Source organism: Schistocerca serialis, chromosome 7 (genome assembly GCF_023864345.2).
Source record: "Schistocerca serialis cubense isolate TAMUIC-IGC-003099 chromosome 7, iqSchSeri2.2, whole genome shotgun sequence".
In the NCBI taxonomy this organism is placed as follows: Eukaryota; Metazoa; Arthropoda; class Insecta; order Orthoptera; family Acrididae; genus Schistocerca; species Schistocerca serialis.
The window spans coordinates 613001927-613013609 of record NC_064644.1 but is presented as its reverse complement, the minus strand read 5'-3'; positions in this window follow the sequence as shown (position 1 = coordinate 613013609).

The window sequence follows — 11683 nt, the reverse complement described above, 5'->3', positions numbered from 1 at the left end:
CTTTCACAGTACTCATGCTAGTTGCTCCTCCAGTTTGCCGATGTATTTCGCCTGTTGACGAGGCATTTGGCTACCTTAAGAGAGTCATAGTTACTCCTGCTAGTGTCTCCCCGTTAAGCCACAGTCACATCTACAAGCTCACTCTGCCACGTTCACCACAAGCGGTACGCCATTATTTGTCGACATTATGACCTTCACAGTACTCCTGCTGGGAGCTTCTCGAGTTTGCCGATATATTTCGCCTGTGGACGAGGCATTTGGTTACCTTTAGAGAGTCGTAGTTACTCTTGCCAATTGTTCCCCGTTTTACCACAGTCACATTTTCAAGCTTTCTCTCGCCAGTTCACCTGAAGCGATACGCCATTATCTGTCGACATAAAGACTTTCACAGTACTCATGCTAGTTGCTCCTCCAGTTTGCCGATGTATTTCGCCTGTTGACGAGGCATTTGGCTACCTTAAGAGAGTCATAGTTACTCCTGCTAGTGTCTCCCCGTTAAGCCACAGTCACATCTACAAGCTCACTCTGCCACGTTCACCACAAGCGGTGGGCTATTATTTGTCGACATTATGACCTTCACAGTACTCCTGCTGGGAGCTTCTCGAGTTTGCCGATATATTTCGCCTGTGGACGAGGCATTTGGTTACCTTTAGAGAGTCGTAGTTACTCTTGCCAATTGTTCCCCGTTTTACCACAGTCACATTTTCAAGCTTTCTCTCGCCAGTTCACCTGAAGCGATACGCCATTATCTGTCGACATAAAGACTTTCACAGTACTCATGCTAGTTGCTCCTCCAGTTTGCCGATGTATTTCGCCTGTTGACGAGGCATTTGGCTACCTTAAGAGAGTCATAGTTACTCCTGCTAGTGTCTCCCCGTTAAGCCACAGTCACATCTACAAGCTCACTCTGCCACGTTCACCACAAGCGGTGGGCTATTATTTGTCGACATTATGACCTTCACAGTACTCCTGCTGGGAGCTTCTCGAGTTTGCCGATATATTTCGCCTGTGGACGAGGCATTTGGTTACCTTTAGAGAGTCGTAGTTACTCTTGCCAATTGTTCCCCGTTTTACCACAGTCACATTTTCAAGCTTTCTCTCGCCAGTTCACCTGAAGCGATACGCCATTATCTGTCGACATAAAGACTTTCACAGTACTCATGCTAGTTGCTCCTCCAGTTTGCCGATGTATTTCGCCTGTTGACGAGGCATTTGGCTACCTTAAGAGAGTCATAGTTACTCCTGCTAGTGTCTCCCCGTTAAGCCACAGTCACATCTACAAGCTCACTCTGCCACGTTCACCACAAGCGGTACGCCATTATTTGTCGACATTATGACCTTCACAGTACTCCTGCTGGGAGCTTCTCGAGTTTGCCGATATATTTCGCCTGTGGACGAGGCATTTGGTTACCTTTAGAGAGTCGTAGTTACTCTTGCCAATTGTTCCCCGTTTTACCACAGTCACATTTTCAAGCTTTCTCTCGCCAGTTCACCTGAAGCGATACGCCATTATCTGTCGACATAAAGACTTTCACAGTACTCATGCTAGTTGCTCCTCCAGTTTGCCGATGTATTTCGCCTGTTGACGAGGCATTTGGCTACCTTAAGAGAGTCATAGTTACTCCTGCTAGTGTCTCCCCGTTAAGCCACAGTCACATCTACAAGCTCACTCTGCCACGTTCACCACAAGCGGTACGCCATTATTTGTCGACATTATGACCTTCACAGTACTCCTGCTGGGAGCTTCTCGAGTTTGCCGATATATTTCGCCTGTGGACGAGGCATTTGGTTACCTTTAGAGAGTCGTAGTTACTCTTGCCAATTGTTCCCCGTTTTACCACAGTCACATTTTCAAGCTTTCTCTCGCCAGTTCACCTGAAGCGATACGCCATTATCTGTCGACATAAAGACTTTCACAGTACTCATGCTAGTTGCTCCTCCAGTTTGCCGATGTATTTCGCCTGTTGACGAGGCATTTGGCTACCTTAAGAGAGTCATAGTTACTCCTGCTAGTGTCTCCCCGTTAAGCCACAGTCACATCTACAAGCTCACTCTGCCACGTTCACCACAAGCGGTGGGCTATTATTTGTCGACATTATGACCTTCACAGTACTCCTGCTGGGAGCTTCTCGAGTTTGCCGATATATTTCGCCTGTGGACGAGGCATTTGGTTACCTTTAGAGAGTCGTAGTTACTCTTGCCAATTGTTCCCCGTTTTACCACAGTCACATTTTCAAGCTTTCTCTCGCCAGTTCACCTGAAGCGATACGCCATTATCTGTCGACATAAAGACTTTCACAGTACTCATGCTAGTTGCTCCTCCAGTTTGCCGATGTATTTCGCCTGTTGACGAGGCATTTGGCTACCTTAAGAGAGTCATAGTTACTCCTGCTAGTGTCTCCCCGTTAAGCCACAGTCACATCTACAAGCTCACTCTGCCACGTTCACCACAAGCGGTACGCCATTATTTGTCGACATTATGACCTTCACAGTACTCCTGCTGGGAGCTTCTCGAGTTTGCCGATATATTTCGCCTGTGGACGAGGCATTTGGTTACCTTTAGAGAGTCGTAGTTACTCTTGCCAATTGTTCCCCGTTTTACCACAGTCACATTTTCAAGCTTTCTCTCGCCAGTTCACCTGAAGCGATACGCCATTATCTGTCGACATAAAGACTTTCGCAGTACTCATGCTAGTTGCTCCTCCAGTTTGCCGATGTATTTCGCCTGTTGACGAGGCATTTGGCTACCTTAAGAGAGTCATAGTTACTCCTGCTAGTGTCTCCCCGTTAAGCCACAGTCACATCTACAAGCTCACTCTGCCACGTTCACCACAAGCGGTGGGCTATTATTTGTCGACATTATGACCTTCACAGTACTCCTGCTGGGAGCTTCTCGAGTTTGCCGATATATTTCGCCTGTGGACGAGGCATTTGGTTACCTTTAGAGAGTCGTAGTTACTCTTGCCAATTGTTCCCCGTTTTACCACAGTCACATTTTCAAGCTTTCTCTCGCCAGTTCACCTGAAGCGATACGCCATTATCTGTCGACATAAAGACTTTCACAGTACTCATGCTAGTTGCTCCTCCAGTTTGCCGATGTATTTCGCCTGTTGACGAGGCATTTGGCTACCTTAAGAGAGTCATAGTTACTCCTGCTAGTGTCTCCCCGTTAAGCCACAGTCACATCTACAAGCTCACTCTGCCACGTTCACCACAAGCGGTACGCCATTATTTGTCGACATTATGACCTTCACAGTACTCCTGCTGGGAGCTTCTCGAGTTTGCCGATATATTTCGCCTGTGGACGAGGCATTTGGTTACCTTTAGAGAGTCGTAGTTACTCTTGCCAATTGTTCCCCGTTTTACCACAGTCACATTTTCAAGCTTTCTCTCGCCAGTTCACCTGAAGCGATACGCCATTATCTGTCGACATAAAGACTTTCACAGTACTCATGCTAGTTGCTCCTCCAGTTTGCCGATGTATTTCGCCTGTTGACGAGGCATTTGGCTACCTTAAGAGAGTCATAGTTACTCCTGCTAGTGTCTCCCCGTTAAGCCACAGTCACATCTACAAGCTCACTCTGCCACGTTCACCACAAGCGGTGGGCTATTATTTGTCGACATTATGACCTTCACAGTACTCCTGCTGGGAGCTTCTCGAGTTTGCCGATATATTTCGCCTGTGGACGAGGCATTTGGTTACCTTTAGAGAGTCGTAGTTACTCTTGCCAATTGTTCCCCGTTTTACCACAGTCACATTTTCAAGCTTTCTCTCGCCAGTTCACCTGAAGCGATACGCCATTATCTGTCGACATAAAGACTTTCACAGTACTCATGCTAGTTGCTCCTCCAGTTTGCCGATGTATTTCGCCTGTTGACGAGGCATTTGGCTACCTTAAGAGAGTCATAGTTACTCCTGCTAGTGTCTCCCCGTTAAGCCACAGTCACATCTACAAGCTCACTCTGCCACGTTCACCACAAGCGGTGGGCTATTATTTGTCGACATTATGACCTTCACAGTACTCCTGCTGGGAGCTTCTCGAGTTTGCCGATATATTTCGCCTGTGGACGAGGCATTTGGTTACCTTTAGAGAGTCGTAGTTACTCTTGCCAATTGTTCCCCGTTTTACCACAGTCACATTTTCAAGCTTTCTCTCGCCAGTTCACCTGAAGCGATACGCCATTATCTGTCGACATAAAGACTTTCACAGTACTCATGCTAGTTGCTCCTCCAGTTTGCCGATGTATTTCGCCTGTTGACGAGGCATTTGGCTACCTTAAGAGAGTCATAGTTACTCCTGCTAGTGTCTCCCCGTTAAGCCACAGTCACATCTACAAGCTCACTCTGCCACGTTCACCACAAGCGGTACGCCATTATTTGTCGACATTATGACCTTCACAGTACTCCTGCTGGGAGCTTCTCGAGTTTGCCGATATATTTCGCCTGTGGACGAGGCATTTGGTTACCTTTAGAGAGTCGTAGTTACTCTTGCCAATTGTTCCCCGTTTTACCACAGTCACATTTTCAAGCTTTCTCTCGCCAGTTCACCTGAAGCGATACGCCATTATCTGTCGACATAAAGACTTTCACAGTACTCATGCTAGTTGCTCCTCCAGTTTGCCGATGTATTTCGCCTGTTGACGAGGCATTTGGCTACCTTAAGAGAGTCATAGTTACTCCTGCTAGTGTCTCCCCGTTAAGCCACAGTCACATCTACAAGCTCACTCTGCCACGTTCACCACAAGCGGTACGCCATTATTTGTCGACATTATGACCTTCACAGTACTCCTGCTGGGAGCTTCTCGAGTTTGCCGATATATTTCGCCTGTGGACGAGGCATTTGGTTACCTTTAGAGAGTCGTAGTTACTCTTGCCAATTGTTCCCCGTTTTACCACAGTCACATTTTCAAGCTTTCTCTCGCCAGTTCACCTGAAGCGATACGCCATTATCTGTCGACATAAAGACTTTCACAGTACTCATGCTAGTTGCTCCTCCAGTTTGCCGATGTATTTCGCCTGTTGACGAGGCATTTGGCTACCTTAAGAGAGTCATAGTTACTCCTGCTAGTGTCTCCCCGTTAAGCCACAGTCACATCTACAAGCTCACTCTGCCACGTTCACCACAAGCGGTGGGCTATTATTTGTCGACATTATGACCTTCACAGTACTCCTGCTGGGAGCTTCTCGAGTTTGCCGATATATTTCGCCTGTGGACGAGGCATTTGGTTACCTTTAGAGAGTCGTAGTTACTCTTGCCAATTGTTCCCCGTTTTACCACAGTCACATTTTCAAGCTTTCTCTCGCCAGTTCACCTGAAGCGATACGCCATTATCTGTCGACATAAAGACTTTCACAGTACTCATGCTAGTTGCTCCTCCAGTTTGCCGATGTATTTCGCCTGTTGACGAGGCATTTGGCTACCTTAAGAGAGTCATAGTTACTCCTGCTAGTGTCTCCCCGTTAAGCCACAGTCACATCTACAAGCTCACTCTGCCACGTTCACCACAAGCGGTGGGCTATTATTTGTCGACATTATGACCTTCACAGTACTCCTGCTGGGAGCTTCTCGAGTTTGCCGATATATTTCGCCTGTGGACGAGGCATTTGGTTACCTTTAGAGAGTCGTAGTTACTCTTGCCAATTGTTCCCCGTTTTACCACAGTCACATTTTCAAGCTTTCTCTCGCCAGTTCACCTGAAGCGATACGCCATTATCTGTCGACATAAAGACTTTCACAGTACTCATGCTAGTTGCTCCTCCAGTTTGCCGATGTATTTCGCCTGTTGACGAGGCATTTGGCTACCTTAAGAGAGTCATAGTTACTCCTGCTAGTGTCTCCCCGTTAAGCCACAGTCACATCTACAAGCTCACTCTGCCACGTTCACCACAAGCGGTACGCCATTATTTGTCGACATTATGACCTTCACAGTACTCCTGCTGGGAGCTTCTCGAGTTTGCCGATATATTTCGCCTGTGGACGAGGCATTTGGTTACCTTTAGAGAGTCGTAGTTACTCTTGCCAATTGTTCCCCGTTTTACCACAGTCACATTTTCAAGCTTTCTCTCGCCAGTTCACCTGAAGCGATACGCCATTATCTGTCGACATAAAGACTTTCACAGTACTCATGCTAGTTGCTCCTCCAGTTTGCCGATGTATTTCGCCTGTTGACGAGGCATTTGGCTACCTTAAGAGAGTCATAGTTACTCCTGCTAGTGTCTCCCCGTTAAGCCACAGTCACATCTACAAGCTCACTCTGCCACGTTCACCACAAGCGGTGGGCTATTATTTGTCGACATTATGACCTTCACAGTACTCCTGCTGGGAGCTTCTCGAGTTTGCCGATATATTTCGCCTGTGGACGAGGCATTTGGTTACCTTTAGAGAGTCGTAGTTACTCTTGCCAATTGTTCCCCGTTTTACCACAGTCACATTTTCAAGCTTTCTCTCGCCAGTTCACCTGAAGCGATACGCCATTATCTGTCGACATAAAGACTTTCACAGTACTCATGCTAGTTGCTCCTCCAGTTTGCCGATGTATTTCGCCTGTTGACGAGGCATTTGGCTACCTTAAGAGAGTCATAGTTACTCCTGCTAGTGTCTCCCCGTTAAGCCACAGTCACATCTACAAGCTCACTCTGCCACGTTCACCACAAGCGGTGGGCTATTATTTGTCGACATTATGACCTTCACAGTACTCCTGCTGGGAGCTTCTCGAGTTTGCCGATATATTTCGCCTGTGGACGAGGCATTTGGTTACCTTTAGAGAGTCGTAGTTACTCTTGCCAATTGTTCCCCGTTTTACCACAGTCACATTTTCAAGCTTTCTCTCGCCAGTTCACCTGAAGCGATACGCCATTATCTGTCGACATAAAGACTTTCACAGTACTCATGCTAGTTGCTCCTCCAGTTTGCCGATGTATTTCGCCTGTTGACGAGGCATTTGGCTACCTTAAGAGAGTCATAGTTACTCCTGCTAGTGTCTCCCCGTTAAGCCACAGTCACATCTACAAGCTCACTCTGCCACGTTCACCACAAGCGGTACGCCATTATTTGTCGACATTATGACCTTCACAGTACTCCTGCTGGGAGCTTCTCGAGTTTGCCGATATATTTCGCCTGTGGACGAGGCATTTGGTTACCTTTAGAGAGTCGTAGTTACTCTTGCCAATTGTTCCCCGTTTTACCACAGTCACATTTTCAAGCTTTCTCTCGCCAGTTCACCTGAAGCGATACGCCATTATCTGTCGACATAAAGACTTTCACAGTACTCATGCTAGTTGCTCCTCCAGTTTGCCGATGTATTTCGCCTGTTGACGAGGCATTTGGCTACCTTAAGAGAGTCATAGTTACTCCTGCTAGTGTCTCCCCGTTAAGCCACAGTCACATCTACAAGCTCACTCTGCCACGTTCACCACAAGCGGTACGCCATTATTTGTCGACATTATGACCTTCACAGTACTCCTGCTGGGAGCTTCTCGAGTTTGCCGATATATTTCGCCTGTGGACGAGGCATTTGGTTACCTTTAGAGAGTCGTAGTTACTCTTGCCAATTGTTCCCCGTTTTACCACAGTCACATTTTCAAGCTTTCTCTCGCCAGTTCACCTGAAGCGATACGCCATTATCTGTCGACATAAAGACTTTCACAGTACTCATGCTAGTTGCTCCTCCAGTTTGCCGATGTATTTCGCCTGTTGACGAGGCATTTGGCTACCTTAAGAGAGTCATAGTTACTCCTGCTAGTGTCTCCCCGTTAAGCCACAGTCACATCTACAAGCTCACTCTGCCACGTTCACCACAAGCGGTGGGCTATTATTTGTCGACATTATGACCTTCACAGTACTCCTGCTGGGAGCTTCTCGAGTTTGCCGATATATTTCGCCTGTGGACGAGGCATTTGGTTACCTTTAGAGAGTCGTAGTTACTCTTGCCAATTGTTCCCCGTTTTACCACAGTCACATTTTCAAGCTTTCTCTCGCCAGTTCACCTGAAGCGATACGCCATTATCTGTCGACATAAAGACTTTCACAGTACTCATGCTAGTTGCTCCTCCAGTTTGCCGATGTATTTCGCCTGTTGACGAGGCATTTGGCTACCTTAAGAGAGTCATAGTTACTCCTGCTAGTGTCTCCCCGTTAAGCCACAGTCACATCTACAAGCTCACTCTGCCACGTTCACCACAAGCGGTGGGCTATTATTTGTCGACATTATGACCTTCACAGTACTCCTGCTGGGAGCTTCTCGAGTTTGCCGATATATTTCGCCTGTGGACGAGGCATTTGGTTACCTTTAGAGAGTCGTAGTTACTCTTGCCAATTGTTCCCCGTTTTACCACAGTCACATTTTCAAGCTTTCTCTCGCCAGTTCACCTGAAGCGATACGCCATTATCTGTCGACATAAAGACTTTCACAGTACTCATGCTAGTTGCTCCTCCAGTTTGCCGATGTATTTCGCCTGTTGACGAGGCATTTGGCTACCTTAAGAGAGTCATAGTTACTCCTGCTAGTGTCTCCCCGTTAAGCCACAGTCACATCTACAAGCTCACTCTGCCACGTTCACCACAAGCGGTACGCCATTATTTGTCGACATTATGACCTTCACAGTACTCCTGCTGGGAGCTTCTCGAGTTTGCCGATATATTTCGCCTGTGGACGAGGCATTTGGTTACCTTTAGAGAGTCGTAGTTACTCTTGCCAATTGTTCCCCGTTTTATCACAGTCACATTTTCAAGCTTTCTCTCGCCAGTTCACCTGAAGCGATACGCCATTATCTGTCGACATAAAGACTTTCGCAGTACTCATGCTAGTTGCTCCTCCAGTTTGCCGATGTATTTCGCCTGTTGACGAGGCATTTGGCTACCTTAAGAGAGTCATAGTTACTCCTGCTAGTGTCTCCCCGTTAAGCCACAGTCACATCTACAAGCTCACTCTGCCACGTTCACCACAAGCGGTGGGCTATTATTTGTCGACATTATGACCTTCACAGTACTCCTGCTGGGAGCTTCTCGAGTTTGCCGATATATTTCGCCTGTGGACGAGGCATTTGGTTACCTTTAGAGAGTCGTAGTTACTCTTGCCAATTGTTCCCCGTTTTACCACAGTCACATTTTCAAGCTTTCTCTCGCCAGTTCACCTGAAGCGATACGCCATTATCTGTCGACATAAAGACTTTCACAGTACTCATGCTAGTTGCTCCTCCAGTTTGCCGATGTATTTCGCCTGTTGACGAGGCATTTGGCTACCTTAAGAGAGTCATAGTTACTCCTGCTAGTGTCTCCCCGTTAAGCCACAGTCACATCTACAAGCTCACTCTGCCACGTTCACCACAAGCGGTACGCCATTATTTGTCGACATTATGACCTTCACAGTACTCCTGCTGGGAGCTTCTCGAGTTTGCCGATATATTTCGCCTGTGGACGAGGCATTTGGTTACCTTTAGAGAGTCGTAGTTACTCTTGCCAATTGTTCCCCGTTTTACCACAGTCACATTTTCAAGCTTTCTCTCGCCAGTTCACCTGAAGCGATACGCCATTATCTGGGCATTTGGCTACCTTAAGAGAGTCATAGTTACTCCTGCTAGTGTCTCCCCGTTAAGCCACAGTCACATCTACAAGCTCACTCTGCCACGTTCACCACAAGCGGTACGCCATTATTTGTCGACATTATGACCTTCACAGTACTCCTGCTGGGAGCTTCTCGAGTTTGCCGATATATTTCGCCTGTGGACGAGGCATTTGGTTACCTTTAGAGAGTCGTAGTTACTCTTGCCAATTGTTCCCCGTTTTACCACAGTCACATTTTCAAGCTTTCTCTCGCCAGTTCACCTGAAGCGATACGCCATTATCTGTCGACATAAAGACTTTCACAGTACTCATGCTAGTTGCTCCTCCAGTTTGCCGATGTATTTCGCCTGTTGACGAGGCATTTGGCTACCTTAAGAGAGTCATAGTTACTCCTGCTAGTGTCTCCCCGTTAAGCCACAGTCACATCTACAAGCTCACTCTGCCACGTTCACCACAAGCGGTGGGCTATTATTTGTCGACATTATGACCTTCACAGTACTCCTGCTGGGAGCTTCTCGAGTTTGCCGATATATTTCGCCTGTGGACGAGGCATTTGGTTACCTTTAGAGAGTCGTAGTTACTCTTGCCAATTGTTCCCCGTTTTACCACAGTCACATTTTCAAGCTTTCTCTCGCCAGTTCACCTGAAGCGATACGCCATTATCTGTCGACATAAAGACTTTCACAGTACTCATGCTAGTTGCTCCTCCAGTTTGCCGATGTATTTCGCCTGTTGACGAGGCATTTGGCTACCTTAAGAGAGTCATAGTTACTCCTGCTAGTGTCTCCCCGTTAAGCCACAGTCACATCTACAAGCTCACTCTGCCACGTTCACCACAAGCGGTACGCCATTATTTGTCGACATTATGACCTTCACAGTACTCCTGCTGGGAGCTTCTCGAGTTTGCCGATATATTTCGCCTGTGGACGAGGCATTTGGTTACCTTTAGAGAGTCGTAGTTACTCTTGCCAATTGTTCCCCGTTTTACCACAGTCACATTTTCAAGCTTTCTCTCGCCAGTTCACCTGAAGCGATACGCCATTATCTGTCGACATAAAGACTTTCACAGTACTCATGCTAGTTGCTCCTCCAGTTTGCCGATGTATTTCGCCTGTTGACGAGGCATTTGGCTACCTTAAGAGAGTCATAGTTACTCCTGCTAGTGTCTCCCCGTTAAGCCACAGTCACATCTACAAGCTCACTCTGCCACGTTCACCACAAGCGGTGGGCTATTATTTGTCGACATTATGACCTTCACAGTACTCCTGCTGGGAGCTTCTCGAGTTTGCCGATATATTTCGCCTGTGGACGAGGCATTTGGTTACCTTTAGAGAGTCGTAGTTACTCTTGCCAATTGTTCCCCGTTTTACCACAGTCACATTTTCAAGCTTTCTCTCGCCAGTTCACCTGAAGCGATACGCCATTATCTGTCGACATAAAGACTTTCACAGTACTCATGCTAGTTGCTCCTCCAGTTTGCCGATGTATTTCGCCTGTTGACGAGGCATTTGGCTACCTTAAGAGAGTCATAGTTACTCCTGCTAGTGTCTCCCCGTTAAGCCACAGTCACATCTACAAGCTCACTCTGCCACGTTCACCACAAGCGGTGGGCTATTATTTGTCGACATTATGACCTTCACAGTACTCCTGCTGGGAGCTTCTCGAGTTTGCCGATATATTTCGCCTGTGGACGAGGCATTTGGTTACCTTTAGAGAGTCGTAGTTACTCTTGCCAATTGTTCCCCGTTTTACCACAGTCACATTTTCAAGCTTTCTCTCGCCAGTTCACCTGAAGCGATACGCCATTATCTGTCGACATAAAGACTTTCACAGTACTCATGCTAGTTGCTCCTCCAGTTTGCCGATGTATTTCGCCTGTTGACGAGGCATTTGGCTACCTTAAGAGAGTCATAGTTACTCCTGCTAGTGTCTCCCCGTTAAGCCACAGTCACATCTACAAGCTCACTCTGCCACGTTCACCACAAGCGGTGGGCTATTATTTGTCGACATTATGACCTTCACAGTACTCCTGCTGGGAGCTTCTCGAGTTTGCCGATATATTTCGCCTGTGGACGAGGCATTTGGTTACCTTTAGAGAGTCGTAGTTACTCTTGCCAATT